Source organism: Parasteatoda tepidariorum, chromosome 7, assembly GCF_043381705.1.
Source record: "Parasteatoda tepidariorum isolate YZ-2023 chromosome 7, CAS_Ptep_4.0, whole genome shotgun sequence".
Classification (NCBI taxonomy): Eukaryota; Metazoa; Arthropoda; class Arachnida; order Araneae; family Theridiidae; genus Parasteatoda; species Parasteatoda tepidariorum.
In genome coordinates this window covers 82601954-82614471 of record NC_092210.1, presented here as the reverse complement: position 1 = coordinate 82614471, position 12518 = coordinate 82601954, and positions in this window count along the sequence as shown.

Sequence of the window (12518 nt, the reverse complement as noted above, 5' to 3'; positions counted from 1 at the left end):
GAACTTTGGCGTCATCATCCGTAAAGTTTATTTTGCGGTAGAATAAATTTTGTTCCTTAAATTATTATACAGTAATATTCGATTAACAGTGGTTTTATGGTAATTATTACTGCAAAAATTATGGTATATCAGATGGTTTTTAACGTAACATGTGCCCATAAAAATATCGATTTTATGGTAAAAAGTACCTGCAACCTGAGTGCCGGTATTTTTTATAGTAATTTGATCCGGGATTTTTTATGGGGTGTTTTATGCATTTTAAATTAATGTACGATTTATGAATAGAAAAGAAGTTGAAAAAACATAAAAATGAAGTTTTAATAGCCAAATTATTGCGCCTTTTTATCCAGTCACAGCCACCAGACATTTCGAAATATATTATATTGAAAAAACTCTGTGGAAGTGTTTTACGAACTTCAGAATTTCTAATAATCGTTAGTAGCGTTTATTTTAAATAAATTACCTTAAAACAGACGGTGAAATCAATAAAATTTGATTGCTGTGTGGTTTAATTTTTTAGGTCACTACTTTCTTCTAATAGTCACTCCATAATCCATACAAAAAACTTAAAAATAACAATGTACTTATAATTTAAGGAACACATTTAAAATTTNGGATGAAATATTTAAGACATTGATAGTTTTATGTCAAATTGTATCTAAAAACAAATAAAGATTACACATTTTTCTAACAGTTGATCTTCTGTCAATGTTTAAAAAATATGCTTACATTTTTTTCTACTGATTTTAAATTTTCCCGCTTTGTGTCCAACAAAAAAGGTAAACACGGGGTTCCACTGCACATATATATATATATATATATATTAAATTGAAATAATAATATTTCTAGAAAAGAAATAAAACTTTTAAACAATATGCACTGTCTTAGAGATGTGTTTTAAAATTTTATTATATTATTTTAAAGAATATTTTTGTGCAAAAATTTTATAGTATCAGCTCTTGACTATCTTACATTGTGACATACAAGGAACGATAAAGTAGAAAAGAACAGACGTTAAGTCAGGATAGTGAAGCCATACGCTTCAAGGAAACCATCAGATTTTGTGGTCCAAGGTCAAGATCAAACTATCATAATTGAATGAATGATAATCATACAATTGAACAGTTTAAATAATGAAATCGCAACAAGCAGTTCGATAAATTTTTAACTCAAACCATTCTCTTTAAAGCGTAGTAAATTTTAATTTCTCTTTCAGTTTGATTAGATGTGGTGAATGGCTTAAGAGCTTTACTACGTTTCTTCAGTGTCGATTTCATACTTGTTCAACAGTTCTATCATATTTTTTTTCCTTTTCAAACCTAGACTTACAATTTCACGTGATTCACAAATATACTAAATTGATTATTATATACTTTTCCATAAAACTTTGATGTCAATTTAATTTTGTGCATATATTTGTGATATCTAAAACGAAAAATTCAATTTATTCTCAAAAACTCACTATTTTTTTTCTTATAGACACATCGTTTGATGAAAGATAACGAGTTTATTGAAGGATTTTTAGATGTTATTAAAAACAGATATTAAAACAGATATCTGCTATTAAAGTCGCCTTGATAACTCCTATCCAAAATCGTTAAATCATTGTTGTTGTTATTAATCCTTCATGGCCCAGCAACAGCTAGATCTGGTCCATGAGTTAAATCCTAAACTCGTATTTCAATTTCCGTGTTAATAAAAAAACTTAAAAATTTATAATAAAAATATGCATTAGTAAAATTCTTCATAATCTCAATAAACATATCTACTCTGTAATAATAAATTAAAAAAAAAGTGCAATAATTTTTTAAAAAAAAATTTACATTTGATGCAAAAGATTTTCTTCTGTGAATGTATTTTTTATGTATATTGTATTAGCTAAATTCTTTATAATCTCAATAAACATATTGACTCCGTGATAATAAGTTTTAAAAAAATGCAATAACAATGTTAAAAAAATAAATAATCTACGTACATTTGATACGAAATATTTCCATTCAGCGTTAATTTAAAAAAAAATATATTCTTCATCATACAAAGTGTGTATGTGTTTAATTCAATATACATTTATATATATTTGGCATTATCTCGACATTAGTGTATCAAAACTAGAAATTTTGTGGTTGGAGAGCAGAAATTCACTGTTAGCATTTTAATTTTTCTGCCAAATTTTCAGCAAAGTTTTTTAATATAATTTCAAAAATTATTTTGCAGGTCTCGATCGTTCAAATACAAGCACTTAGAGAATGTACATGATGAAGTAAGCTATTTCCTTCTGACTCTGTTGATAAGCATTATTCATATCATAAGGATTAAAAATAACAATAAGAAACTAAAGTATAGTTAAAATTACCAGAACAGGGAAAAATTTACCATGTTCCTGGCTCTATGGGAACACCAAACATAACGGTTCTTTTTGCAAAAGTACTTTATTAACGAATTTTTTAAAAGTTAATTATGAAGTATGGCTTTATTACCATGCTGTTTGGTAGTACATGTGGTAAAATTTGGTAATTTTATTATAAGATCTATAAGCCTGGCATAAAATCCATTTATTCTTTTAAATTTACTTTTCATTTTTGCTTTTTTACTAAGTATGTGGAAATAAAAGCTATAATTTATAAAACTAGAATTTTCGTTCAACTGTTACCTTATGAATGGTTAAAATACCGTATATTTTGATTTAGTACCAGGATTTTGAGTTTTTTATTCAACAGAAATCTCATTACTATACAATACGGGAACTCCAATAGAATTTTTTTCTATGTGTGGTTAACCAAAGAGTTACAAATAATGAATATATCTGAAAGAATTCATCAGGCTAGAATAATTTACCGTGTTTCAGGCTCTATGGGAGCACCAAAAGGTTCGATAATTTTTACCTAAAAAGCTTGGGGATGATTTTTGTAAAATTATAAATTAAATATAGCATTATAATATGCTTTCAACTTTTATGCTTTTGGGAAAAGTTTCTTCTAGTTTATATTCTAGTTCTTCCAGTCTATAAGTTTATATTTTAGTGTGTTATTCTTTGACTTAAAGTTATTCTCTACAACACTGGATATAAATGATTCAAAAGCTTATATGAAACGCCTCTCCATTCTAGCTCTCACTTGTTCAGGCTCTTAAAATGTTGGCAAAACTACCTAAAATTCTTAGTTTTAAATTGTCTACCACTAAATGAGAAATTTTGCAAATAAACGTTGTAGTTAGCAGTCTTGAATCTGTGATAAAATTAGGCATATGTGCTAAAATTTAATTTTATCATAATACCTTAGAGTATGGCATAAAAACCAATTATTCGGTTAAATTTATTTTTCAAGTTCGTATTTTTTACAAAATGTGTGATAATAAGAACTATAATTTTGAAAAACAGAACTCCCGATAAGCCATTACTATATGAACCGAAATATTTCAAAATGAATGGTTCAAATTCTGCATATTTTGGATTTATTAACCATAATTAGGAGTTTTTTTCTACCTGAAAAGCTGTTACCATACGTTACGATGAAGTTAACAGAATTTATTTCACTGTGAATGATTTCAAAATAATTTCAGTTATAATATAGCTCTATATATGTAGTTGAATATACTTTTGGCTCTGCATAAATAAAATACACGGTCTTTCTTTCAAATAATTATCGAAGGACGTTTTAAAACTCAAGGCAGATATTGTAAGATTTCTTTCTCCCTCTTAGGAATTAAAAATATGTGAAAACAATTAACAAAAGTGTTTGAAAAATCCCACTTGCAAACTGCTTATAACTTTTTAAAGAAAAAAAATAAAGATAATATAACAAAAATAAAAATCCTCCATTCAGTTTCATATCCAAAAAAATTGTTAGGAGAATATATTAAGGAAAATCAAAGTCCGGATAACAAAGTCCTAAAAAACAAGCGAATTTAGGTTTGAAATTTAGCTGAGTCTTTGAGCGATGAGTTGAGAACTTAATATTAAATATCACAATCACTAACACATGATTATGGTTTTCTTTCACGTTATAACATGTTCTCCGATTGTTTTTTCCGCTATTAGCTCAAAACTGCTATTAAAGTACAATATAAAAAAATAATAATATACTAATAATATACGTTATATTAGGGTCTGATATATATAGATGTGAGAAATTAAATCGAATCCCTTCAGCTGAAACCATTTCACAGTTAATTCATTTTACAATCATAAGCCTATTGAGAGAAATGCGATTTTGTATTTCCATTTTGTTGTATGCAAAATTAATTTTCTATATTAAATATTTTAGAACGTTCATGTTGATTATCAGGCAAGAAAACTTTTGTACCCTGGATTATATAATGTGTAAGTTTTCCAAAAGTTTATAAAAATGTATTTATAATTCCATTGTTCAAAGCTTTACATTTGTTTCTATAATCAGATCAACATCCATTTAATATATAATTTATTTTAAAAGCAAATTAAAAATTCGTAGGTGTTGGCAATGAAGTTTTCTGCAAACAGAAAAGGAATGCAAAATTACAAGCGTCACATCTTTGCATTTAATAACATCTGAAAGGTCAAGCTAAAAAATTATCAGAAAAATATACAATTTTCGAAGTATAAAATAATTAAATTTTTATCCTATTTAATTTTTTTATGTTACTTCTATAATTTAATTTATTGTCAAGTGACACTTGGCCTTTCTTAAAAAACATTAAAAAAAATTAATTTAATTTTATTTAAAGTCATTCCTTAATTTTGTTAGAGAATTTTTCCAAATAATTACGATGGAAACAAGTACTAATGTTACATGGAATTTTTAAGAAAATCTTAGAACTTTTGTAGCCTTAATGGGCGGCCTATTGCCTTTTTACCAAACGATTTGAAGCGTAGAGGTAGTGGGTTTCAATAATTCTCCGTTACTCTGTGGATGCTTATTTGTACCGTTCCTTTCTTATTTGTGTAAGCTGTTCTTCTGTACTCGGAGTCTAATCTTTGGGCTGGTAAGTGAGCCTTAGTACTTTGCATTGAGCATACAAGCCCAAGTGTAATTCAGCTGAGTAATATGTAATGATAAAAGAGTTATATATTAAATCTAATTCAGAAATAGAACTTACATCGAACATGCAATCAGTTAAAACGCTTCCAACATAGTAAGTAAATAGAGTGGTTAAATTTTCTCAGAAAATGTAATGATATGTCTTTAATGTCATGAGAAACTGAACAGTTTCACGTTACTAGGATCTTTTAATATTTAAATATATTTTCCAAGACGATATAAACCCCCCCCCAAGGTCAATTTTTTTTTCTCAATCTAGCAGACAGCAATTTGCGGGCTGCAGACCTATACCGGTGTGTGGTTCAAATTGTGAAGGGTCGCACAATGAACATTAAATTATTTCTATTCTATTTATTGCGTCGGATTACTCTCGGGTTAGTACAACTTTCCATGAACGAGAGATAAACCAGAGAGATGTCACCTAAAGCCGCACAAATACCGCTCATGTAATTGTATTTTACTTTGAAGGCATGTTTTAACACAATTGAATATAAAATTATTAAATCAGAATAGTCTAAAATATAAACAATCAATGCTTCCTCCCCCACCCCCTCTCAGCAGGATCATGGTAAAATTATGAAAGGTTGACCGGTCCGCGACTTTATAAAGGTGGAGGAACACTGATGCAATTCTTTGCATTAATCCTTAGCTTTACTTCTCTGTTTAGATATTTTGGAAGAACCATTTCAATATTCACCTTCTAAATTCAATATATTTCATTTTCTAGTTCTCGATTCACATATTTAGCAGTATCATTCAAGCATACAAAGGCCAGAATTATCAACTTTGTTCCAAAAATGGAGGTAAGTGAAATTTATTTTAAATATAAAATTTAGTTACGCATACGAAATTTAATTAATAATTGAATTATTAATTAAGTCATTTAATTATTAATTATTAAGTAATTTAAGTATTAATAATTTAGTAATTTAATTATTAATTATTAAGTAGTTTAAGTATTAATAATTTAGTTATATAATTATTAATTACTTCGTAATTTAACTACTAATTATTAATTATTAAGTAATTTAATTATTAATTTGAGCATCACTTACTGTCTACTATAATATGAATGCGTATAATTATTTATATATATATTAATTTTCTTAATAATTTTAGCCTATCGACTTGTTTAGCAACATTGGTGGATTCTTGGGAATTTGGATTGGTTCCTCTATCATATCCGTCTCCGATTTCTTGTATAAACTGTCGGAATATGTCTACATTTACACCGTAAAGCTTGTCAAAAGAATTAAAGCAAGAATTGAGCAGCCATAACAAACAGCATTCAAAACTGATCAGATGCACTATTTTTACCATTTTTGATTGACTATGATCAAACAATCAAATAGTTTTGATAATAACAGCATTTCTTACCACTATTAAGCATTATTAAGTAGTTTAAGCTTATTTTTAATAGCAAAATAAATTCCTTATGCTTTAAGTAAAAAAATTTTTTTAATGCCTTTCGATTATAGCATTTCCTTGCCTTCAAAGAAACATTTTTGATTTGAATTGTAACATTATTTTTTACTCTGAAACTACAGTTAGAAAAATAAAAAAATAAGTGATAGTCTTACCCTCTTTAAATGCAACCAAAATATTTTCCTTCGTTTTTCTTCTTAATTTGTTTAAAATTACTGTTTTTTTGTTAAAATATGTATAGAACTATTATTATCTTCACTTATTGTTTTGAAAGTTTCAAACTGTTTTATTACAGCAATTAAATGTTTGACATTAGNGGGGGGGGGGGCGTAGACACAATCTGGAAAATTGGGTCCAAGTAGTTTATGCAGAAAAACATCCGAAAGTTTAAACTTTTTAATATTAATTTTATTTTTGCGTATTTCGGTATATCTCGGGAAGTTAGTGAATCGAAAAATTTTTGCGCTTAAAAATATAAAATCTGATTATCCAAAATATTTATAAAATTATTCATTAATTTAAAAATTTTGAATTGTAATTGAAAAGATATAATGAAATTCTGTAAAATTGTATGACTGCATGGAACTATAGAAATTTAAATAAACACAGCAACTGCTGCTTAAAAAAACAATATGTTAATTTGCATTTTAATTAATATAAAAACAGATCAGCTTAAGAATGCACATCAGAAAACTGCTTACAAAGCGTATTTTGTTGCAAAACATTCATTTCATGCGTTTACAACCAAGTTACAACATATTTTTAAATTTAAAACAAATAGATTTTTTTAAAACTAATCTACAATAAAAATATATTGTGTCACTTAAATTTTTATCCCAGAATTTGCTTTAAAATATTCAAACAGTTAAAATGCTGTATTTTTGAGATCAGCATGTCTTTTAATTTCAACGAATATTAAGAGGTTTATGTAATAAGAGCAAATATATTAAGCGACATTTTCATCAATTTAAAAACTAAAAATTAAGTTTTAGAGGAATCATTGAATGTGCTCGTATGGAAACATCTGCAAACGCTTCGCGAAACGTATTTTTCAGTTAAAATTTAATTTATACACTTACAGCCCATGATAACGTGTTCTTGAAGCTGAAACAAATTGAGTTTCTTTAACACATATCACTTAACATGTTCTTCACACTAAACTATCTAGCAATATTCCAGTATTCAGCTTTGTTTACTGTAGTTGAGGGAAGCGTCGTAAATAACCTCAGTTGAAACAGAGTAAGATCTTTCAACAGATGACACTTAACATTTCTTCCCCTATACTCTCTATAAGACTAAACATTCGTTATTGTGGTTGATAGAAACGTCGTAAATAACCTCAGTTGAAACAGAGTAAAATCTTTCAACAGATGACACTTAACACTTCTTCCCCTAAACTCTCTATAAGACTAAACATTCGTTATTGTGGTTGAAAGAAACGTCGTAAATAACCTCAGTTGAAACAGAGTAAGATCTTTCAACAGATGACACTTAACATGTCTTCCCCTAAACTCTCTATAAGACTAAACATTCGTTATTGTGGTTGATAGAAACGTCGTAAATAACCTCAGTTGAAACAGAGTAAGATCTTTCAACGGATGACACTTAACATTTCTTCCCCTAAACTCTCTATAAGACTAAACATTCATTATTGTGGTTGAAGGAAACGTCGTAAATAACCTCAGTTGAAACAGAGTAAGATCTTTCAACAGATGACACTTAACATTTCTTTCCCTAAACCCTCGATAAGACTAAACATTCATTATTGTAGTTGAAGGAAATGTCGCAAATAACCTCAGTTGGAACAAAGTAAGATTTTTGAACAGATGACGCTTAACATTTCTTTTTCTAAACTCTCTATAAGACTAAACATTCGTTATTGTAGTTGAAGGAAACGTCGTAATTACACTAATGTCGGATCTTTCATGCGACACATTTAGCTCGGATGGACTCCCACATAGCAAAGCTTTTACAGTTTCATTAAATTTTTCGTTGCGCCACGCAAATATAATCGGCGTGAACATGGGGTTTATAAAACTTAGTTCATATGTTATAGAACACAGTAATTCCGACTTCACTATCCGTGCACTAGCCAAAACCACCATCAGCAAAAATGGTGCTATGGCAAAGACACTGCTGAAAATAATGATGCCAACTGTAACGGTCGTTTTTCTATCTTTACTTACTTGAGACGTCTCTTCGCAATCATGAAAGCAAGCTACTCTTCGTAACTGTTTGTGTTTAAGGCACCATATTTTTACATAAACAAACAAAATAGTTATATTCGTTACTACAGCTGAAGGTACAGCAAATACCCATATGTAGACATTGGGTATTATCTCTAGAAAATAACAGCTCTGTAACTTACTGACAGTAACAGTTTTGTTCCATAATAATGGCAGGCATCCAATTAACAAAGAAATACTCCAAATGAAAATCACAACTGTTTTAACTAGTTTGGTGCTGACTATACGCTGATATTTTAGAGGGTAAAACACTGCTATATATCTATCAATAGTTATTGCTGTTAAACTGAACAGTATTATAAAGCCAGGAACTAATGCTACGGAGATGCGAATGATACAGCAATATGGATGGTACACATATAAATCTTTTTCAATCCATGCGATAACGTTAAAAATAATCGAAAATCCGTAAAATAAATTTCCTATGAAAAGGCTCAATAGAAAATTATTAATGGTGTAACGCAAATGCTTGTGAAAAAACACAATGAGAATCGTTGAAGAATTATTGATAATTATGATGATTATCCAAAGTATCTCCATATACAGAAATACATCTGATATAATTGCCATTTTTTCCTTTTCTTTTACCCCTCATGGAGAGTAATGTTCACTTTTTACGTTATTTTTTCGTAGATGCATTTTGATGTTTGAAATGAATTCCAACAAATCGTTTAAATTCCAACAAATTAAAACCAACAAATCGTTTGATTTTTGATCATCAAATCATCTTCTTAGTTGGTAAATATTTTTAAAGTTCAGCGTTTTGCACTAGATGGTCACAAAAGTAAATTTTTTTTATTCCATATAAAAAGTTAAATTTTTTTTTTGAATTGGTGATTTTTATACGAAATGTGCTCAAAACATAAGACTCATCTCTTATCGACAGATGCACTCTTTTTTTGCTAAATATGGTGTGATAAGTGTACCCTTCAAATCTTAATGGAAAAATTAGGAAACACCTACGCTTGAGATAAAAGTTCTATATTTGGATCTTGTGGTTGCATTTTTTTTTATTATTGAAACATAAAGCATTTATAAGACTAAACTTGTAAAAAAGAAAAAATATGTTTGATTATTTAATTTGAAATATAATAAGAAGTAGGAGGAATATATGTAATTTTCGATTGATCATTTGCACTGATTCTTGTATACAGAATGCAGTTTTAGTGAAAAACGCTGCTTCAAAATCTTAATTAATATTGTTCTCAGTCTTTAAATTTGAAAGAGTAAAAAGATTACATTATCTAGATAGAAAATGGTTTCGATTACACTTCTCTGCAATAAGTAATTAAATAAATAATTCGAACCCTAGCACCCTTTACTGCTAATTCTTTGGTAAGGTGACCTCTTTAGTTTGATTTTGATTCAACTCCTCCCATTTTTTTTGAGAACGACATCTTCTCAATGTTTATATCTTTTTGATAATCAAATGTCCATTAATTTATCTGGTGAAACTAAGAGGCTTAGTCTAGCGGGTGAAATTTCTTATAAAAGAGGCTAAGGCTAAGAGAGGCTAAGGCCTATAAGGCTAAGAGAAGTAAAAATTTCAAAATCATTGACAATCGCATCACAACAAAAGATTTTAGGGGATTTAGGCCTTATATATATATATATATATATATATATATATATATCTTCAAACTATGCTCCATTAATTGCAGTCAAAATATTCTGTCCGTGAAAATATTTTGCCCGTGAATCATTCNATATATATATAATCCCTTTCATTCAGTTTACAAGTTATTTTTTAATTTTTTAAATTATTTGCCACAGCTTTTAACCTCTTTTTTTCCTCTCTAAATACCCCAAAAGAAATTGAAAAAAATATTTTGACGTTAAAAGCCAATGAGGGGATGGAGATCGCGAAATTAACAAAGAAAAAGCCTCCACCTCGGATATAATACTAAAGAAAGTAATTTCAATTATAAACATTTAATTAAAACTCATAAACTTGATTAGGAGTTTTAGAAAAAATGTCTATAGATAAATACAATTAAAAAAAAAACTGCTCCCTTGTACCTTGAAAATAGATACAACAAATTAAATAAATTCTTACTTACAATTTTTACGCACAATCCCCTAGATACCAAGCTTAAAAGCTTTTTATTGTTTCCCCATTCAATTAAAAGTTGATTAAAAACTTCCATTCCCTTTTTCGAAATTAGTTTTTTGTTATAAAAATGCTTAAAAGCATTTTTAAAGTTTTTATAAGTTTGTATTACAAATGGATAAAAGCATACAAAATTAGGCGCTTGTAAAAAAATGAAATATAATAATTTTTGAAAATAACTACTTGTACTTATTTCGTTAATTTTCGTTTATATTTATACTTATTTATATCATTTGCTCTGACTGTTTTTCGGTTTAAAATTAAGTTAAAATTTCACAATTTGTAGGAAATTGTGACAAGTTTTATGAGAGATCCATTGTCAGATGGGCGTAAATTAATATATATTTTCACATTTTATCTAATTTTCAGTTTTTCAATAAATTGTTGATTTTTTTAAAAACTAAAAAGTGAGTTTTCTTATTTTTTGAAAAGTCTTAAAAACTCAAAATTTCTGGGTGATGAACATGTTATGTAATGTTGAAGAATATCATTCGAATATTTTTTAATAGAAGAACATGCCAAGAATTTTCTAGACATAGAAAGCTTCTCCGTCGAATGCATTGTCAGCACCAACCCGAAATCAAAGAGTGAAATGTTACTTTTGAGACAATCCTTTTTAAAGATTTATTATTTTATATAATTTATTTTACAAGAAATAAAAAGCATATATATTTCTGGATAAATCATGTGTGACATACGCATAGTTGACTAGAGGATGAATCAATTAATGCAATTAAGTAAAAGTTGACAAATTTGCAGCTTCCTGGTGTTGGCGTGCAGCCACCGATATCAAGATGGAAAAGATTCTAAGAATAGTTAAAAAATTTGAAAAAATGTAGAGAACGAGACCAAACACTATAAATTACTCTGTGAGAGCCACGATGGCTCAGGGGATAGAGTGTTTGCCTTCCAGCGAGGCGAACCGAATTCGAATCCCAGTCGATACGATATTCGCATCCGGCTTGAACCGACCACAGTGCTGACGTAAAATATCCTCAGTGGTAGACGGATCATGGGTTTGAGTCTCATTGCCGTTAGGCTAACCATGGGAGGTTCTCGTGATCTTCCTTTCCATGTAACGCAAATGCGGGTTAGCTCCATCAAAAAGTCCTCCGCGAAGGTAAGTTTCTCCAATGTTTGATCTCAAGTCTTCCCTTGCTTTCTGGATTGGGTTCAAAATTACAAGGCTGCGGAGTTGAACGATAGTATAGTCGTCAGCGCAAAAAATTGCATCGGTTGTTCAACGATGGTTATAAAATATAATAAAATCACTCTGTGGCATTATACCGCACTACTTTTTCTGTTCATTAATTCTTTTCTGGTCATAGAATTGCAAAATATACAGACTCTTATCCTGTTATTATTGACTCAACTGCAACTTTTTGCAAAGTTTCTAGATATATTTTTACGAAAATAATTATGACTAGGAGGCTTCGCCCCCCTGCTTGCTGGCGCTCGCCAACCCCCGGAACTGCTTTCGCAGTTCATCCGATTCTCGCTTTGATCGCTCATTGGATACGTTCTTAACGTCTAGCTTTTGTATACTTTTTTGAACACTGAAGTTCCGAAAACTTTTCACTGTAGAAAATTCTAAACCTGTGCATTTCAATATTAATTTGAAATTGCAAACATTTCGCATATTTTGCTTAATCACACTATTCTAAATTTCAGTTGTTGAGAAAAGTAACTGTTGTAAGTTTTGTTTTAAAGTCTTTCCCACCA